Below are 18,469 nucleotides of genomic sequence, written 5' to 3'. Positions count from 1 at the left end.
ATCTCCTTGTTGGCATATTAGCTATAACTCTTTGTGTTCTTTTTTACTCAACCCTATAGTGTTTACAATGTATCTCAAAATTTCTTGAGTTTTCTCTCTGTTTTTGACAAAAGTTTTCTCTGGATATAGATTTCTAGGAGGACAAGCTCCCTCTAGGATTCTAGAGATGCTGCTCTCATCTCACTTACAATGCAGGATGGCCTATAATATTTAACTCCACTGCCCTCTATGCAATACCTTCCGTAATATTCTTCTGTTCACTTTAATCCATTTGGATGATTCTGTCCTCAACATCAGGTAGATTGTCACAGACATGCGCTAATTAGTACTCTGCTAAATACCTGAGGGGACCCTCTGTAGATCTCTCTCTGTCCTTATCCTTTTCTCTGGTCTCTGTGTGCCCCTTTTCTCTCTCTCTCTCTCTCTCTCTCTCTCTCTCTCATCTCTAATATTCAGTCATTTAAACTCCAGCCAGCTTCTTCTCCCAAAGCTTCTGTGTCACTTCATCATGTGACCCACTGGATTCTGCCTAGCTTCCCTTCCCTGTGCTGTGCCCTGCAAACTTTTCAAGGCATTGAGCTATGGTGGTTACAGGGTTCATCTCATTTGTTTCCTATGTCTTAGGGGTCATTATCTTTCATTCTTTCATTGCCTGGCATTCTGCATCTCGAAAATCATGGTTTCACGTGTTTTTAAAAATTGTGTCAGTGGGGAGGGAACATCTAGCCTCTGTGTGTCCATGCTGGTCAGACACAAAAGTACCATTATAGTTAAATTTTAAAATTCACTTTGAGGAGCACCTGAGTGGCTCAGTTGGTTAAGCATCTGACTCTTGGTTTTGGCTCAGCTCATAATCTCATGGTTTGTGAGTTTGAGCCCCACGTGGGGCTCTGTGCTGACAGTGCAGAACCTGCTTGGGATTTTCTCTCTTCCTCTCTCTCTGCTCCTCCCCTGCCTCCAAAAATAAATAAAATAAAACTTCAAGAAAAAGAAATAAAATTCACTTTGAATGTGAAATGTCTTTTTTTTTCCTTTAAGATAGAGAGAGGCAGAGGGAGAAGGAGAGAGAGAATCCTAAGCAGGATCCACACCCAGTGCAGAGACTGATGTGGGGCTTGATCTCATGTCTGTGAGATCATGACCTGAGTTGAAATCAAGAGTTGGGTGCTTAACAGATTGAGCCACCCAAGCACCCCTGTGAAATGTCTTAATTGATTTGAAAATTATGAAGAATTTTTATTCCTTTAATCAGGTATTCTTTTGATCAATATGCATCGAATATGACAATTGATACAGTGGTTGGACATACATTTTCCTTGGAATCTTTTAATTCAATCAGAATGATAGCTATTCATAAAGGAAGAAACAGTTATTATCTTTCTAAATTTCTCCTGGGACTATAGAATATGTTTATTGGAACTGAAAAGAAGCTCAAAATAGTTAATTAAAGATACTTTCACTTAACTTTCTGTTGAGGTCTAGAAAAACATATGACTGTTCTGGTTATCTATAGCTGTATAATGAATGATTCCAACACAGTGGCTTTAAAAAACAATAAATATTTTATTTTTTTATTTAAATTTTTTTTAACATTTATTTATTTTTGAGAGACAGAAATAAAACATGAGCAGGGGAGGGGCAGAGAATCCAAAGCAGGCTCCAGGCTCTGAGCCATCAGCACAGAGTTGGACGTGGGGCTCAAACCCATGAACTGGGGGATCATGACCTGAGCTGAAGTCGGACGCTCAACCCACGGAGCCACCCGTTACCCGCAATTTTATAATTTTATAATTTTATAATTACCCGATTATTTTATAAGTAGCTCCTATGGTTCCGGATCTTGTCTAGACTCTAATCGATGGTTTTTGCTAGTCTCTCGGGCAGAGCTGACAGTGGTGGGGCTGAGGTCACTTTGAGGCTCAGTCACATGTTTGGAGGTTGATACTGGCTGTCATCTGGCACTTTAGTCGAGGACAGTCTGCTGGAATGTTTACACATAAATGCTTCATATAGACTCCCTCCTACTCAGGGCGTAGTCAATGGCCACCAAGAAGGGGTGTCTCATGAGGACCGGCAGAAAACCTATTGCCTTAGCTTCAGAAGTCACACAGTGTAGCTTTCACAGTAGCCGCAAACCTCCGCAGATCCAAACTGAGCGAACTCTTGATGGCGGGAGGGCCCGAGTCACACTGCACAGAAGACTCGTGCGTGGGAGATCTTCTGTGGACTTCATGGAAAGGGTGGTCTGCCGCCCTGACCGTCATTGCCATCCTTGAAATCGCCACTCTATCGTCATAAGTAGTGCTGTGAATACAAGGGTCCAAAAGCAGAAACAACAAAAAACCTAAGCTCCCTCTGGGTTTCTTGGGCAATGAGCTAACGAGGACTGAAGATTCCTCCTTCCCCTGGTGTTCTGTCCTGGTGTGAGCTTAGCCTCTGTTGGAACACTGGGCTGTCTCTCTAGGCTTCCATGGATCACCTTCCTACAGGCTCCATGTTTCCTGGGTGCTGAGTGACTGGTTTTCCTAGATAACTCCTATAAGAGTTGGCATCCCCTTCCAGACCCCTGAGTGCCAGGCAGTTTGTGACATGTCCCACTGACCAGGTAACTCACCTTGGTTCCCTGAGAGAAAGGCAGGGCATCACGGGGCTGTGCCCATTCGTAGAGTGGGACACCTGGCCTCAGCTCGCCTCTCTGTGCATGATGGGGAAGTAGAAGGCTACCTTTTCTTCTCTCAGTATCCTTTGGCCTCTAAAGCCTTCTTTTTCTCTCTGATAAATCCTTTTCTTTAACCTCTGTGATTGGACTTTGTGACACTTGTCCCATTCTTAACGCATAATTGGCAGAAATTCAGAAGGAAAGTATCATGGCACACCCATAGGAAAGAGGAAAGCAAGACACCTTATATGTATTCATATGCTATATGTCTCACCAATTTCACTGATGAAATTCTATTTGTTTCCTAATTTCACTCATATTTACTTGGTAGATTATTGATACCTGTGTAATTTAGTAGGGCATCATGTAGACTTGTCTGGCATAGGGTCAGGTTCAAAAAAGCAACAATAGTACTGTAAACATCCCTCTTGTTTAGAATACTTCCCAGCACACAGCAGTGGTCCAGTGAGTTTTGTTAAATAAATGAATAAATGCTTATACAGGAGTTTATTGGTCATTCTTAAGACTAAGGCGCCCATTTGGATGGCCCCGAGAGGCCACTTTGCATTTTCGGATGGGTTCTCAGTTATCTCAAATCAGTTGCAAACATGAATTCTATTGGTGCAAAGCCGACAATGTGTTATAACCAGGACGATGGCGAAATGTTTGTGGGGCACAAACTTTACCAAACTTATGACCTACCATAAAACTCTGGGGCTGCAAAAAATTTTTAAGGGTAAAACTAATTTCTGTACATACGACAAACAAAATATTAATACCTTTAATGTTTTCAACACCCTCGTGAATCAATAACAGAAAGAAACACACATCAATAGAAACAATGGATTAAGGGTATGGATAATCATTTCTCTGTAGAAGAAACAAAAAAAGAGGATGAACCTATGCAGGCATCGTTGATGTTCACTACATTGTACATGACTCGTCAAATTGAGAATGATAAAAATGAATGCCACACATTGTCGATGACAGTGAAGCGAAAAATGAAATGTTACGAACTTTTAGGAAGACGGCAAGTCGATGCAAACTTTGTGTAGAACAGTTTGGCAATGTTTATTAAAATCGTTGACCAAACAATTCTTACTTATTACAAAGATACCCTAAAGAAATATTGAGAAATATTTTCAGATTTTAAAATTTATTTATCATATCAGAACATTGAGATAACCTTGGAATCTATCAAGAGGAATTTTTTAAAAAGTAACGGCACATGTAGTCGTGGAATATTAGGTACTGAGTTCAAATATTGTAAGAAGTATGTCACCACATACACATTTGCCATCTAAAAGGCACATTTTAAGACTATCATAGTAAATGCAGAGCCTTGATAGGAGTGTGAGTGATTTTTATTTTCTCACTGTTGCTTTTCTGTATGTTCTTATTTATAGGGCGTACGTGTACTAATTTGGTATTGGGACAGAGATCACACTAAAAATAAACAAAGACTGTCACTGAGTAGAACGGGAGGCTCTGATAGCTTCTTTGAAAGTGGTCCCCTCACCAAGTAAAATAGCAGAAGCCACTTGGGGCTGTGATTTTGAGCGCATATGCACCAAAAGCCTAAAAGCTTTTTCAAACTCTCTTCGGTTTCACTTGGATAACTTATTGAAACCCAAGCTAGGTAACAAAGTGATTTCTCTCCAGTTACAAGTTAAATCGTTTGTCCACTTCAATCAGAATATAGATGATTACTAATTAATTAACTCATCCATTCAATATATAACCAACATTCATTCGACTTTGTGCTGTTAGGTTGGGCATCTGGGGCACTTAGGATAAATATGACTGGATGCCTGCCCTCCGAACACTTGGTGTTTGCACATCATCAGAAATCATTTTCGCACGTACTGACTCATTAAAATATGTATCTTTAAAAAAAATTTTTTTAATTAAAAAAAAACGTTTATTCATCTTTGAGAGAGACAGAGAGACAGAGAGAGACAGAGGGAAACAGAGACAGAGCTAGAGCAGGGAGGAGCAGAGAAAGGGGAGACACAGAATCTGAAGCAAGCTCCAGGCCCTGAGCCATCAGCATAGAGCCCGACGTGGGGCTCAAACCCACAAACCATAAGATCATGACCTGAGCCGAAGTTGGACACTTAACTGACTGAGCCACCCAGGCACCCCAAAATATATATCTTAAGGTAGGATTAAGTTGGTAGCTGTCCTACTAATTAGATGCATTATTGCCTTCGATATACTGATTTTATTTATTTATTTATTTATTTATTTATTTATGTATTTATGTATTTATTTATTTATTTTTACTGTGGATAAAATCTTTTTTAGGATAGATCTTCTAAAAGGCTATTGATAAATGGGTACCATGATATGTGTAATTAACCTATTATAGATCTTCTTACCTAATGAAGAGGAAACTTTGCAGGACTCCTTCATTACCCTTAACTCTTTCCTTTTACATACTGCTTTGAATTATCTTCACATTTTTGATGTTTACTTATAAATGGTGGAGCCAGGACACATTTTCAAAAATCATAAAATAAAAAAAAAAATCAGTCAATATTGAAGGAATAAAATTGAAGCTATCATTAAAATTTTTTTTTAACATTTATTTATTTTTTGAGAGACAGAGACAGAGCATGAGCTGGGGGGGGGACACAGAGAGAGGGGGAGTCACAGATTCTGAAACAGGCTCCAGGCTCCAAGCTGTTAGCACAGAGCCCGACTCGGGGCTCAAATTCATGAACCATGAGATCATGACCTGAGCCGAAGACGGACGCCTAACCGACTGAGCCACCCAGGTGCCCCGAAGCTATCATTTTTAAATAGAAGTGGTCACATTATTCATAAACAGATCTCAGGAGATAGCAGATATTTGCCTGGGTAATATGCAAGAGGGAAAGTCCTTGCAACATTGATAGAAAAATAGGAATTAAATTAGTAGCCAGACTCCTTCCTGGATATGAAATATAAAGTTCCTTTAATATTCCCTGTTATCTTTCTGCATTTCTGGAAACCTCCTCTCTGGTTTATATAGTGAGGTGAAAATGTCCATAATATACCCAGAAGTCTGATGCAGGTGTACGAGATCAAAGATTTTCTTTCCTGAGCCAAGAGCTAAGATGAGAGGAATCTTTCTGAGTTTCCTGTTTAACCAGAGCAGTGAGGCAGTGATTATGGCCAAAGGCTGTCTTCCTCCCTTTTTATATTCAAGAGATTTAAGTTACCATCCCTCTAATCAGAGCATTGAGTACTGTAATAGACTTTTCTGAAAGAAGGTAAAAAAAAAAATTCCCTTACCTTTTTTATGATAAAAATTCAGTGCCATATAGAACTAGAAATGCTTTTCAAGCTTCCTGGAGAAGTTCATCCTCTGCAGAGGGTGAGTAATTTGACATGGCAGTAACATGTTCTGTTGGTAGAAAGAATGATTGAATCCTACAGTACTCTGCACTGGAGATCATTGCATGAATCTATTAGGCTTTATCTAAATGCAGTCCAGCAAATTACATTAATGACTGCCTGATGCTAAGTTAACATCTGGAAATCCATTGTTTTTGACTTTATATGATCCCAGTTTCTGAACTAGCTTGAAGCAAACCACTTTAACCCTCTTGTTTTCTGTGTATGAAGGAAAACTTCATTCACCATCCCAAGCTAGTAGAAACAGGGCTTAAGATTTGAGAAGCAGGTATACTGGACTTCCAAAGAGTAGCAATGAAGTATGCAGTGAACTTCCTGCTTCCACTCTGTGTGCCTCCAATACAACCTACACATTGCCATTCAATCGCTTTTAATTACAGACTCTGAGACATGTGATTTCCTTGTTGAGAAATGTACACCAAGGCCCTCCATTTGTCCGCACCATGGCTAGATTGTGACGAGGGGGACAAGATGCCTGACATGGGATAAGGCCAAGGCTGGAGACAGATTGGACAGAACCGAGGAAGCCGATGGTCAACTCAAGGCATAGACGATTAGGAGTCCTTGAGCTTCTCCAATGATGGAAGTCAAAGTCAAAGAGAGAAATGAGCCCAAAGCAAGGCAGACGCAACAGAGCCAATTAAATGGTATAAGCAATGGAGTCCAAATCCAGAAGCACACAGCCATCAGAGTCACTGGTTAGACAGAGAAGAAATGGGCTCCTGTGAATTAAGGTGACAGTCACAGATCAAAGAGCCTGGAAGAAACTGGGGACGACACAGAGCAGCCCATCTATTCGTTTTGTTTTCCATCTATTCGTTTTTAATGCTATTTCCTTAAAAGGTTGTTAAAACCAAGTTTAAGGGCATTAGACGCTTAAATATGAGGTGTTATGCCAATATTATTTGTACACTGAGCCTAAAGCCTTTTAATATATGAAACAAACATATAGAGACATATCAAATTAAAATGTTTGAATTTAAACTAGGAATCTTTTATGAGAGTCAGGGGAGAAATCTCGGAGCCATAATTGGGTAATAATGTTTCTACCAGACCGGGCATGGAGAGATAAGAGAAACGGCCGTACACAGAAGAGATCCATTCAATTCATTTTCTTTACGAGAGTATTTTCACATTTCTAATGAAAACTTTCCAGTTTCCAGGAGAGCAAACACCAGTTTACAAAGGACCGTGGTGGTCACAAGTCTCTTTCTGTAAAAATTGTTTCAAAGAAGTATATATAGGGTAAAAACCAGCGCAGTAAGCTAAATAAAATGTGTTCTCCTACACTGTACATGTATGTCATGTTAGATTTTGTTTAAACTGACTGGGGGTTGGAAATAATTTTGGCCTCCATAAAATGGTCTAATTAGTGGTGTTTAAATAATCACTCTTCTGATGCACCGTCCATCTTGGCCTACTCACCTAACTAGCTTTTGTTTTGAAGCCATGCATGGAAGTATTGTAGCTGAAGCAGTCAACGGCTACTACTCCTTCCTCTCCACTTTCCCATTGCTTCAGGTACACACTGCAGAATTTACTACCATTTGAGTCATGGTCCAGTAGTTGAGCAGGCTCCTGATGCTTTCACCCAAGTTAATCTTTGAAGCGATTGAATGTAATGCGATCCAGATGTGTTTCATAGGACCACCCAAGGTTCCCAAAGCACCCCCTGGTTTTTCCTGGTAGATAAAAAGCACTTGCCTTCAAGGTACTCCAGCTTTGCGGGCCAGAATCAGTGAGGAAGATTAAAGGGAACGATGATTTTCTGAATGAGAGGAGAGAGGAATACAATCGTACCCACTGATCTCTTCATACAGCAATTCAATCTTGCTTTGCTTTCTTGTAAATTCCCCTAAGCTGTGTCATAGATGTTCTCTGTGACAGAGAATTTAACCTCTTTATTTCTTTGGCCAGCAAAGGCAGTAGTTCTATCCTTTTTGATCTTAGATTGTAAACTTCTCGGGGGCATGGACTCTGTTAGTTTAATTCACCTCAAGTCAAGCATAGCACCTTTACAGAGAAAACTCCATCCTTCTTATGGGTGACTTTTTACTCTTGTTATTATTAGATGTACATTCCTTTTCGTGTCTAAGCTTCAGATTGGGGTGATATCTCTCTTACTCTTTCGAATGCCACCATCAAGGTGGCTGTTTCCCTCAGTGGCGACACATATAACTGATTCAGCAAAATGATCGTCCTTGCGTTTCCAAGGGTTGTCTCCGAACGCTTTCCCAAATGCATGGCCCTTTTACCACCTGCTGCTTCTTTTCACATGAAGTGGATTTTAATTCAAGTCGGATATTATAACACTGGAATGGCTTATATATCAGTGCCTTTGTATTCTAAGGTGCTAATGGGGATAGGCAAGAGAATCAGGATTTTTCGGAGCCTGAAGGCTGTGCTTCTATGTTGCCATTGCGTTCCCATTAAATAAGTTTTTGTAAAGAAGTATCCTAGTTTATAGCTCTGCCTTTCTATTTAATAATCAGACCAAAGGCTTTTCTTTCAAAGAGCAATTTACTTCGTAGGGCTGCTGACCAGAAGGAGGGTTTCCCAGCCCTCTGCACACTTGCTGCTCAAAAGTGTGGGCCATGGGTTGGCATCATCAGTGCTCCTGGGGAATTGTTAGAGATGCAGAAATCCAGGCCTCCAGGCTCACTCCAGATCTGCTCTAGCAGACGCCACAGTACAACAAGAACCCAGGGGATACGTATGTGAGGTCACATTTCAGAGGCTGGACTCCATATTCAATGGTCCCATTTTCTGAGATTGTGATCCAGTGACCCTTTTTGGTTTGGCTTCTTGGGATCAGGTGCCCACTTCAACACGGCCCTGCTGAGGTGGCTACTGGGGTTCGTTTTGGGCACGTGGTAGGTCCAGTAAGAACACCTCATGGAAAACAAGTCTTCAGGGCCCAGGCCTTCCAGTCTCAGGGCTTTGTTACTGGTGACTCCGTTTGGCAACCGCTTTGTATCAAGTGTCACTGCTTCTCTATTTATCTTGTTGTTGACGCATTACAATAATGAATAGCTTTGGGGCACCTGGGTGGCTCAGTCAGTTGTGTGTCCAACTCTTGATTACGGCTTGGGTCATGATCTCGTGGTTGGTGGGATCCAAGCCCATGTTGGGCTCTGCTAATAGCACAGAACCTGCTTGGCATTCTGTCTCCCCCCCGCCCTCTCTCTCTGTCTCTCTTTCTCTCTCTCTCTCTCGAAATAAATAAATAAATAAATAAACTTGAAAAAATAGCCTTTGTTCCCCTAAAGGTTCGTATAACTACCCGTGACAAGAGATACCTAAGATACAAACCGCAGTTCAGTGCTTTGACACCTACCTGTCCTGATGCTTAAGACTGATGCAGATGTTGCTTTAAACTTGTTAGCATGGTGCTCCAGAGCTCTTATTTAAAATTAATACATACACCATTAAAAATGTCGGGCAAATCCGCTGAACATTGTCATTGGAGTGATTTTATGATTAACTGGACCCTTGAGGAAACTTCTGGATAAAGTTGAAAGAGGTCACACCGTATTCTTGACCTTCCCTGTTTTACCCGCGTGGAGTGGTTACCTATTTGGAATTTTAAGACTTCCTGGAATATAGTACAAGAACCCCCGGCATACAAGAATGACAATTCCTCATCCCCTGTCAATATCGCATACGATTTTCGTTTGAACAATGGGTTTCGCTGTCTAAACTACGGAATTCCTAAATGCTCCAGGATTACGTGTGTGTGGAATGAAGTATGATACATTGGTCCCACTGGCAATGGACTTGTCCTCTTATCTGAGTGGCATCGCTTAGCGATGGTGTGCAGTTACCAAGATAAGTAGAAAACTAGTTGGTGTTTAGTGTCTCCCCAAGCCTGTCCAGGACCCTCCCACGTAGGATAATCTTTAACCTGCTTTGTTTGGAGTCTAGTTGGACGTCCTGGTGATTTCTGTCCTTCTCAAAGTTAGAGGTTCATTTTTAAGAGGTTGGCTGCAAAAGGGACGTTTAAGCAATGCTTCAAGGCCACTTCCTGCAGAGTGAGACCTCAAGCACTGTCACACTAATCATCATTTACTCCTGGCTTGAGAGTGATTCTGAAACATTATTATCAGTGAGTCTTGTCTCACGAGTTTGTGACACTGTGGTCATTTAACTACAGCCATTGCTGGATAGCTCTTTTCCATACTTCCGGGACTGCCAGTAGAAGTCTGCAGTAGGAGCATTTCCCAGATGTCTAAACATATACTCTGACACTTGGTTCTAGATCTCTTGCTTCATGCTGGGCACGCATGGCTGACAAGAAAAAGCTGGTTAACATAGTGACTTTTTTTTTTTTTTAAAGCCAGGTACAACTATTAGCCTGTAGTTGTAAATAAACTCCCTAGAATAATCAATTATTATAGATGGGCTTCAAAGCCTACTTCTCAGGTTAACATGTGCATCATCTAAAGGCTTGTAGAGGTCACCGTGAACTTATGAATTGTTGAGGGTCTGCTATGCACCCAGCATTTCTATGCACGGACAACGCACCAGAGCAAACGGACACAACCTGTGTCTTCGTGGTTCTCACAAATAAGTGGGCACAACCGACATTAAATCATCATAAATCTAAGATTTCACTTATGTAGCTGACAGACTTTGCATAGAGAGAGAGCCTGAAGTCTTAGGGACCTTGACCAACATTTTGAAAGAACTCACTAGACGGGTCACATGGAGCTTCCCTTGTGAGGCTAAAGCAACACCTTCCTGGAGGTATGTGACTTCTTCCTCAGTCCCGGCCAGTGCAAAGGGGCGCCACACAGAAGTGGAGAGAACCTGAACGCTTTCAAGTTATGTGACTGTGAGTGAATTGGGTTTTCCCGCATTATGAACTTAACTTGCACGGTCTCTGAGAGTGTATGTGTAATAGCAAACTGGTGGGAGAGTTAAACCTTGAAAAGTTTTTGAGGAAAAACACAGGCGTCTGTGCAACGTAAGCTGGTGAAATACTCCCTGGAGACCCCGCATGAAGAGACACCCCCACCTCGCTCGGGGGGGTGTGGGGCTCACAGTCGCACAGCCAGCTCCCTGGGACAACTGAGTGAAGACTGGGAAATTAGCAGTCAGCATAGAATCCTCGTCACATTCCCCCTCTGAGTGCCTGGGACTTGGGAAAATGTACTCTCGGAGGGTAGCAGGGAGAGGAATCCTGAGGCGGCTCACCCTCTGGGTCCTTGGCGGGTCCTGAAAAAGAACATGGCTGCTTCTCTGGGGGAGCTGCAGGAAGGCGGTGCTTGGAGAGAGATGCCAACACGAGGAGAGATTGTGTGCTATGAGCTCAGAGGATGCCAAGAGCTGGCTTCCCTTAAAGGATCTAACTTCCTAGGAGCTTTCTTTCGAGTTCTAAAGAGTGTCATATTCTGCACCCATCTCCAGATTTCTTCCTCAGAGATTAAAAAATAAGTCCATTCACTGATGACAGCCTTTAAGTCTGCACTCAGAGATGTTGTACACAACACACAGTCTGGTCTAACGGTGGCTCCGATGACACCGGGATGAGAGAGCGGTCATGGGACACAAACCTGCTGTAAATCCACAGCAGGCCATGCTTTATTAAGGTTGTGAGTCTTCCAAACCTAGGAGATAGATAGGGGGATAATTGGGGATGAGGGACACGTAATGGAGTCCTCTTAATGGACACCTCAGAATAATGTTGACTCAAGTATGTTCATTTGCTGCTTGCACATGAGGAAGTTGGCTCCTGAATGATTCATGGTGGTACGTGGTGGTGAATAAAGGAAGGTGTTTAGAATTTAATTGTTGGCTGCAATATTCCCAGGGAGAGATTGTGCAGAGATGGGTGTTTTTGATTGCTTCGTTCAGGTAACGTTTATTCGAAAGCGTATCCCTGAAGCCTGGAAAAGAGCTGCCAGGGAGGGACAAGGAACTCCCGTGACTTGTGGTCTCCTAAGTGTCAGGAGAGAGTATCTCAAGGAAGAGGAAGGAGGCAGTTGTGGTGAATGCAACTGACAAGTCACATAAGTGCTGACATGTATCCCCTGGATTCGTCCACAGGAAAGCCACAGGCGACCTCACCCGGGGTAGTTTCCACTGGGGCGGGGGTTGCCTTTGTGTAGATGTCTACGGGCATGGGAAACCTTTGGATTGGAAGAAGGAAAGCCATGTTACACACACATGCACACTTGATTTCTCACTATTAGTAATTTGGCATGTTGGGCAATTTGTTCAAGGCTCTAGCTGTGGAGGCTTGCGTAGGAAGTTTAGTTCCTTATTGGAAGATCTCCGCAGAGGTGAAACTCTAACGGCATTGGCAACTTCGTCAGAAATGGGCAGAGGTCTGTGGGGTCCTGAGTGATTTGCAGGATATTTCCATTGAACATCCTCAGGGGTCTGGCTACTGGTCTCCTGAGTCCTATGTCTCATTCATCAGGCTGGCTAGTTTGAGCTGGAAAGTCCGGTATGATCTTTCTTGACTAACAAAGAACATCGAAATATTAAACCCACACTCTCTTCCTCCCCCATCATCATTGTCAGCCTCAGTCTCAAATGCAAATTGTTGGGCGCTGTGTAATAATGCTCAGTGTTTTCATCGCTGTCTAATTGGTATCAGAGCAAAATAATACATTTAAATTGTCTGGCGCAAGGTGGGTGCTTCATAAACAGAATCCTGTGATAAATAGATTCCCAATAGTAATAGTACGATTGGAAACAAGAGGTCAGATGAAACCCTTATTAGTTACATACAGAGAGGAAGACGAACTAGATTTTTCCTTTTACCATTTGTACTAGAGTTTTTATCAAATTTGAAACAATTCACTTGTCCCATGTTCTCTCCCCTTATATCCTTGAATGAGGCTGACACATGATTATAACAGGGATTTGGGATCCACATCTCTAAGCCCCTGGCCAGTGCTGTCACAGAACAGATTCAAAGGGTCTTGGGTGACGCGTGAAAATAACCACAACTAACTATGCGTTACTCGTGCTCACACTCCCAGATCAAAGCTTCGGAAGAAACTTTGAGGTTGTTATACTGTGATATGCCCTCTCCTCTCTTCATAGTACAATGCTGGCTGTCAGAAGTTTATTTATATCATTTCTGGAAAGCTTGGAATCAAGAAATCAGTCTAGAGTTCCATATTCCTTATTCTTTTCAAATATACTTGGAGAAATTGTGTTATTGCTGTATATACGGTACGTTTACCTTCTTAGCTACCAAGCTAAAGACTTTAAGCTAATTTAGAAAACAGAACACGTACCAAAATGAATCAGCGAAATCAATGTATGCTTAGCTGCATTCTGTGTAAGAACCATTTTAAACTCTCAAAAAGAATCTCCTATTACATAAAAAACGTGGGAATCCAGGTCAAATCTGGGGATCGTTGCACATTTCATAAAGGACATCATTTTATTCAAGAATGGAAACAATCTTATATTTATTGAGTCTGTATTCCATGCTTGGCTTTTGAAGAAGAAAGATGTATTATCTTTTTGTCTAACAATCCTATAAGGCAGAACTATTTTGTCCAATACCCATATGGAAAAAAAAAAGTAACCGGCCGTCGTTCGCACAGCGGGCAAATAGCATAACTAGAATTTGGGACCGTGTCTGTTTACTCCAGGGGCTTCTCTCTGCCCTCTGCCATACATTGCACTTGAGAGCGAATATTTATTCTTAGAAGTGTTTCTATTTCATAATTTAACTTCTAGGCGTTTACACTCTGGAAACAGTCATAGACGTATTCCAATAATTGTCTATAAGCCTGTTTAGTCCTAACTTTTTTAAATAACGAAATATTTAAAATAACCCGGTGTGTGAAAATAGATTATTGATTAAATAAGTAATAAGAAGCTATGCTATTTTATTTTATGGAGACAACGTAAATGAACGTTTTATTTTACTTTTAATTATTTAAGAGACTTATTTATTTATTTGAGGAAGACAGAGACACTGTGAGTGGGGGGAGGGGCAGAGAGAGAAAGAGGCAGGGAATCCCAAGCAGGATCCGAGCTGACAGCAACAGAGCCCAGCACGGGGCTCGAACTCATGAAACCGCGAGATTATGTCCCAAGCCGAAAACCAAGGGTCGGACCCTTCACCAACTTAACCAACCACCCAGGTACCCCTCTTTTATTTTTTTAAAGTTTCTTTTTATTTATTTTTTTAAAAAATGATAGGGAGTGAGCTGGGGAGGGGCAGAGAGAGGAGGAGACAGAATCCCAAGCGGGGCTCGAACTCACGAGCGGTGACCTGAGCCGAAATCGAGAATCAACCGCTTATATGACTGAGCCACCCAGGCTCCTTCGAAAGTTTTGTAAAAAACGCTACTTTAAAGTGAAAAATGAATGTGGTTTTCTTTATATCTGTTGCCTAAAGCTAATAAAAGGCCCATGACACAAGTTTTCCTTTAGGTCAGAAACACGGTCATTTATTCAGATGGGGCTCCAACGTCCCTGGATTTTCTTTATTTTCTTTAAACGTGAGGGCCTTTCCGGTCTCTTCGAGGCCCAGTTTCCCGGGCCCCCCCTTCGTTGCCCTCCGTTCTAGATGTCTGTGCTGTGCCCTCACTGTCAGGTTGAGCAGACTCACCTGGTCTAGCCACACTGCTAGGTTCTTGATTCCGGCATCTGATTTCATCTCTCTTTTTAGCAAGTGCCGTAGCAACCAAAGCGTTTCTAATACTGTGTCTCAGGGTACAAATCAAACTCAATAACTTTTAAGTCAGACAAGGTGAAATGTTCTGTCAAACTCGACCACTGTGAACTTTCATAGACCCGGCACTGGTCGGGGAGAGAGACTGATATTGATTACCTCCTCCTTACTTGGGAGGCAATTGTTCTTCGTGAAGCGTTCGCAGGAAGGAACCAGTGGAAATTTAGCTACCGTTCCTGACCACTATTGGATTCTGGGCAACTAATAGGTTCTTTGGGGAAATCCCTTGCTTCCCTGAGGCCCACAGCATGTTTGTCCCAATTTTAAATGCTGTGAGCTGTCTTAGGGTTTGGCTCGATGTGCCCGATTGCAAATATTGAACCTTCGGTAGTCAAACACAGAAGTGATATGCGTCTGAACCCTGGCAAAAGAGACCAGGGGAAGCGGACTGTGGAAGATTCAAAGACACCCTGCCTGTTTGGGACAGGAGCCCGGCGCCCGGCCTGCATTCTTCCCGCCAGTTATAAATGAGCAGCATCGATCGCTTGTCTGCTGAGGCCCTGTGCCGCACCAGAGGCTGGGGGGGGACAAAGCCGGAGAGAGGACAGAGTGCCTGCTTCGAGGAGCCCCTTAGACACCTCCTTCCCGGGAGCTGAAGTCTGGCAGTTGTTTCTGTGAGATTTCAGACAGGCATCCAAGCAGCTGGCGTGCCCCTCAAGGTAGTTCACACCTGCAGACACACAAAGAACATAGATAGCGAGCCTCTCGCCATCTAGAGGGACAGGGACCTTGCCACTTTCTCCTTTCACTCCTTTCTTTTTAAAAAAAGTTTTTTGTAATGTTCATTTATTTAGTTTTTGAGAGAGCGAGAGAGAGAGAGGAGGAGAGAATCTCAAGCGGGCTTCCCGCTGTCAGAGTAGAGTTTCGGGGTGGGGGGGTTTGAACCACAAACTGGGAGATCATGACCTGGGCTGAAATCAAAGGTCGGGCGCTTAACCAACTGAGCCTCCCGGGTAACGTTTTACTCCTTTCTTTTTCTGCCGCCTCCACTCCCCTCCTGCTTTAGCTCAGATCCTGACCCCCTGCCCCCAAAGCTCGTCCAGGGCAGTAACCTCCTAATTTCTCTCTTGCCCCAGCCACGGTCCCTGTAGTAAGTCCTTCGCCGTGACGTCACATTGCTCCTGCTAAAGTGCACACCTGATCTTGATGAATCTTGCCGGAAAACATCTGATGATTTCTCACTGTCCAAGCATGGAGAGACTGCAGTAATTCTCTATGTGTGTGTGTGTGAGTGTGTGCACGCACATCCACACAGGCACACTTGCATAGGCTTCATTCTCTACGTACAACTTTAATCATGCTTTAAAGTAATATTCTAAATAGTTCTCATGTAGAGGCGCCTGAGTGGCTCAGTCGGTTAAGCGGCCGACTTCGGCTCAGGTCATGATCTCGCGGTCTGTGAGTTCGAGCCCCGCGTGGGGCTCTGGGCTGACAGCTTGGAGCCCGGAGCCCGCTTCGGATTCTGTCTCTCTCTCTCTCTCTCTCTCTCTCTGCCCCTCCCCCGCTCACGCTCTGTCTCTCTCTGTCTCTCAAAAATGAATAGACATCAGAAAAATTTAAATATTTCTCATGTAACTGAATAATCTTCTCATGGCGAAGATTTTTCGACCAATGTGTGTTATTCCACCGGTAACTGTCCTAAAATAAATCAGGTCAATCCATTATCGCTGGGCACTTACTTCATTCCAATTTGCAATAGGGTAAATAATGATTAATAAATATCATTATATTAAAACACAGAGATCACACAGAAATCTTTACTCTAAATAATCTGGTTATTTACCAGGATAGAATCAATGCAACAGAGAAAATAATTATTTTGATGTCACTCCGCATTTGTCAATACACTTCTTTTCTAAAGTCAACATTTAATGTGATAAATGTGTAGTGCTTTTCCCGTGAAAGTTCTGCTTCTGGAAACCACCAGAGAAGCACTCATTTTCAAGTATGAAAGCACATGTTTTGGGGTATAGGTGGGGAAGGAATCATGCGGATTTTAGCATTTAATGCAAAAATCTTGAGGTAATAGTAAATGTTAATTTGTCTGCCTATGGTAGAGAACAGGATAAACTCTCACATTGCCTTTTTTCTCAAGGGAAATTACAGAATAAGAATGTTGAAAGTGTAAAATCTGCCAATTGCTTCTTTTTTTTTAAAGTTTTTTCTTAATGTTTATTTTTGAGACCGAGAGAGAGAGAGAGTGAGAGAGACAGAGAGAGACAGCAAGCAGGGGAGGGGCAGGAGAGAGGGAGACAGAGGATCTGAAGCGGGCTCTGTGCTGACAGCAGAGGACCCGATGCGGGGCTCGAACTCACGGACCGTGAGATCACGACCTGAGCCGAAGTCGGAGGCTCTGGTCACCCCTCCAATTCCTTCTTTTTAGGAAAATCACAAAACAAGAATTTGGGGGCCATATTCAGTAGGAGAAACAGAAGCTTTCTGAGCCACACTTCTGATGGTTCCAACAATATGTGAATATACTGCCTCAGTGTTGCAGGTGTATACAGGAGAAGTGGCTGGGGTGGATCATGGCAGAATGGACGGATATGACACGTTCACTTCCTGTCTCCTTTCACTTTTTCTTTCCCAAGCCCACTGAAGAAAAGATTCAGATAAATAATTGTGTCTTTAGCTTCTAGCTTCTAGTCTAGTCTGACTGCTAGAACTACAAAGAGAGAATAAATAATTTCATAAAGGGAATTACGGATGAAAATTCACCTCTCTCTGTGTGCATCAGCTTGGTCTTTTCCACTGTACTGAAGAAAAAAGAAATTCAGCGGGTAGTTACTCCACTGTTTAGGACTCTGAGGTTGTCTGAGATTTTTAAACAATTTTTTTTTAACATTTATTTATTTTTTGAGAGACAGAGAGAGACAGAGCACGAGCAGGGGAGGGGCAGAGAGAGAGAGAGAGAGAGAGAGAGAGAGAATCTGACGCAGGCTTCAGGCTCTGAGTTGTCAGCACAGGGCCGGATGCGGGGTTCGAGCCCACGAACTAGGAGATCATGATCTGAGCTGAAGTCAGACACCCAGCGGACTGAGCCACCCAGGTGCCCCTAAGATTTTTAATAGAATCGAGTGTCCGTTGAGTAAGCAGAATGGTGCATACTGTTCTAAAGTATATTCTTCCTGAGAAATTATTTGTACACGTGCCCCCTGCTCATGGATAACAAGGGGACTGTGTTCTGTGCTGAGTGACACACATCGGACAGGCACAGGAGAAAGGACACATTTGCTGAACGGGAGCCATGGATACCAGAATCCCTGGGAAAGGAAAGTTGACAAGTGCCTTGTGTGAATGGTTAAAAATAGCTGTTTATTTAATTAGTTACAGGAAAGGCCTATGTTTTGTGAGTTCTATACATTGGGAATTTCAAATATTGCATTGAACTTGTTCCACTAAGATTTTTGCATTAAAGTTTAGTTTTAAAATAGGGAAAATGCATCCACGTCAAATCCTGCCAATCCCTCTTGCTTTTGTAATTTATCTTAGGTGCTTTATTTTTTGTTTGCTTATTTTATTTTATTTTTTTTGCTTTCTCATAGGAGCAAAATTTTAAAACATGCCTTAAAACCTGTTTGCTATCCTGGAAGGAAAAATAAAAAAGGAAAAAAATAAGATTGTTATCCCATTTGTCCATGAACAGCAGAGACCATAAATGAGATAACTCCTCAAATACGTATGGCTTTTCTCAGGGATAT

This window comes from Panthera onca, chromosome B2 (assembly GCF_046562875.1).
Source record: "Panthera onca isolate mPanOnc1 chromosome B2, mPanOnc1 haplotype 2, whole genome shotgun sequence".
NCBI lineage: Eukaryota > Metazoa > Chordata > Mammalia > Carnivora > Felidae > Panthera > Panthera onca.
This window is presented reverse-complemented; position numbering follows the sequence as displayed.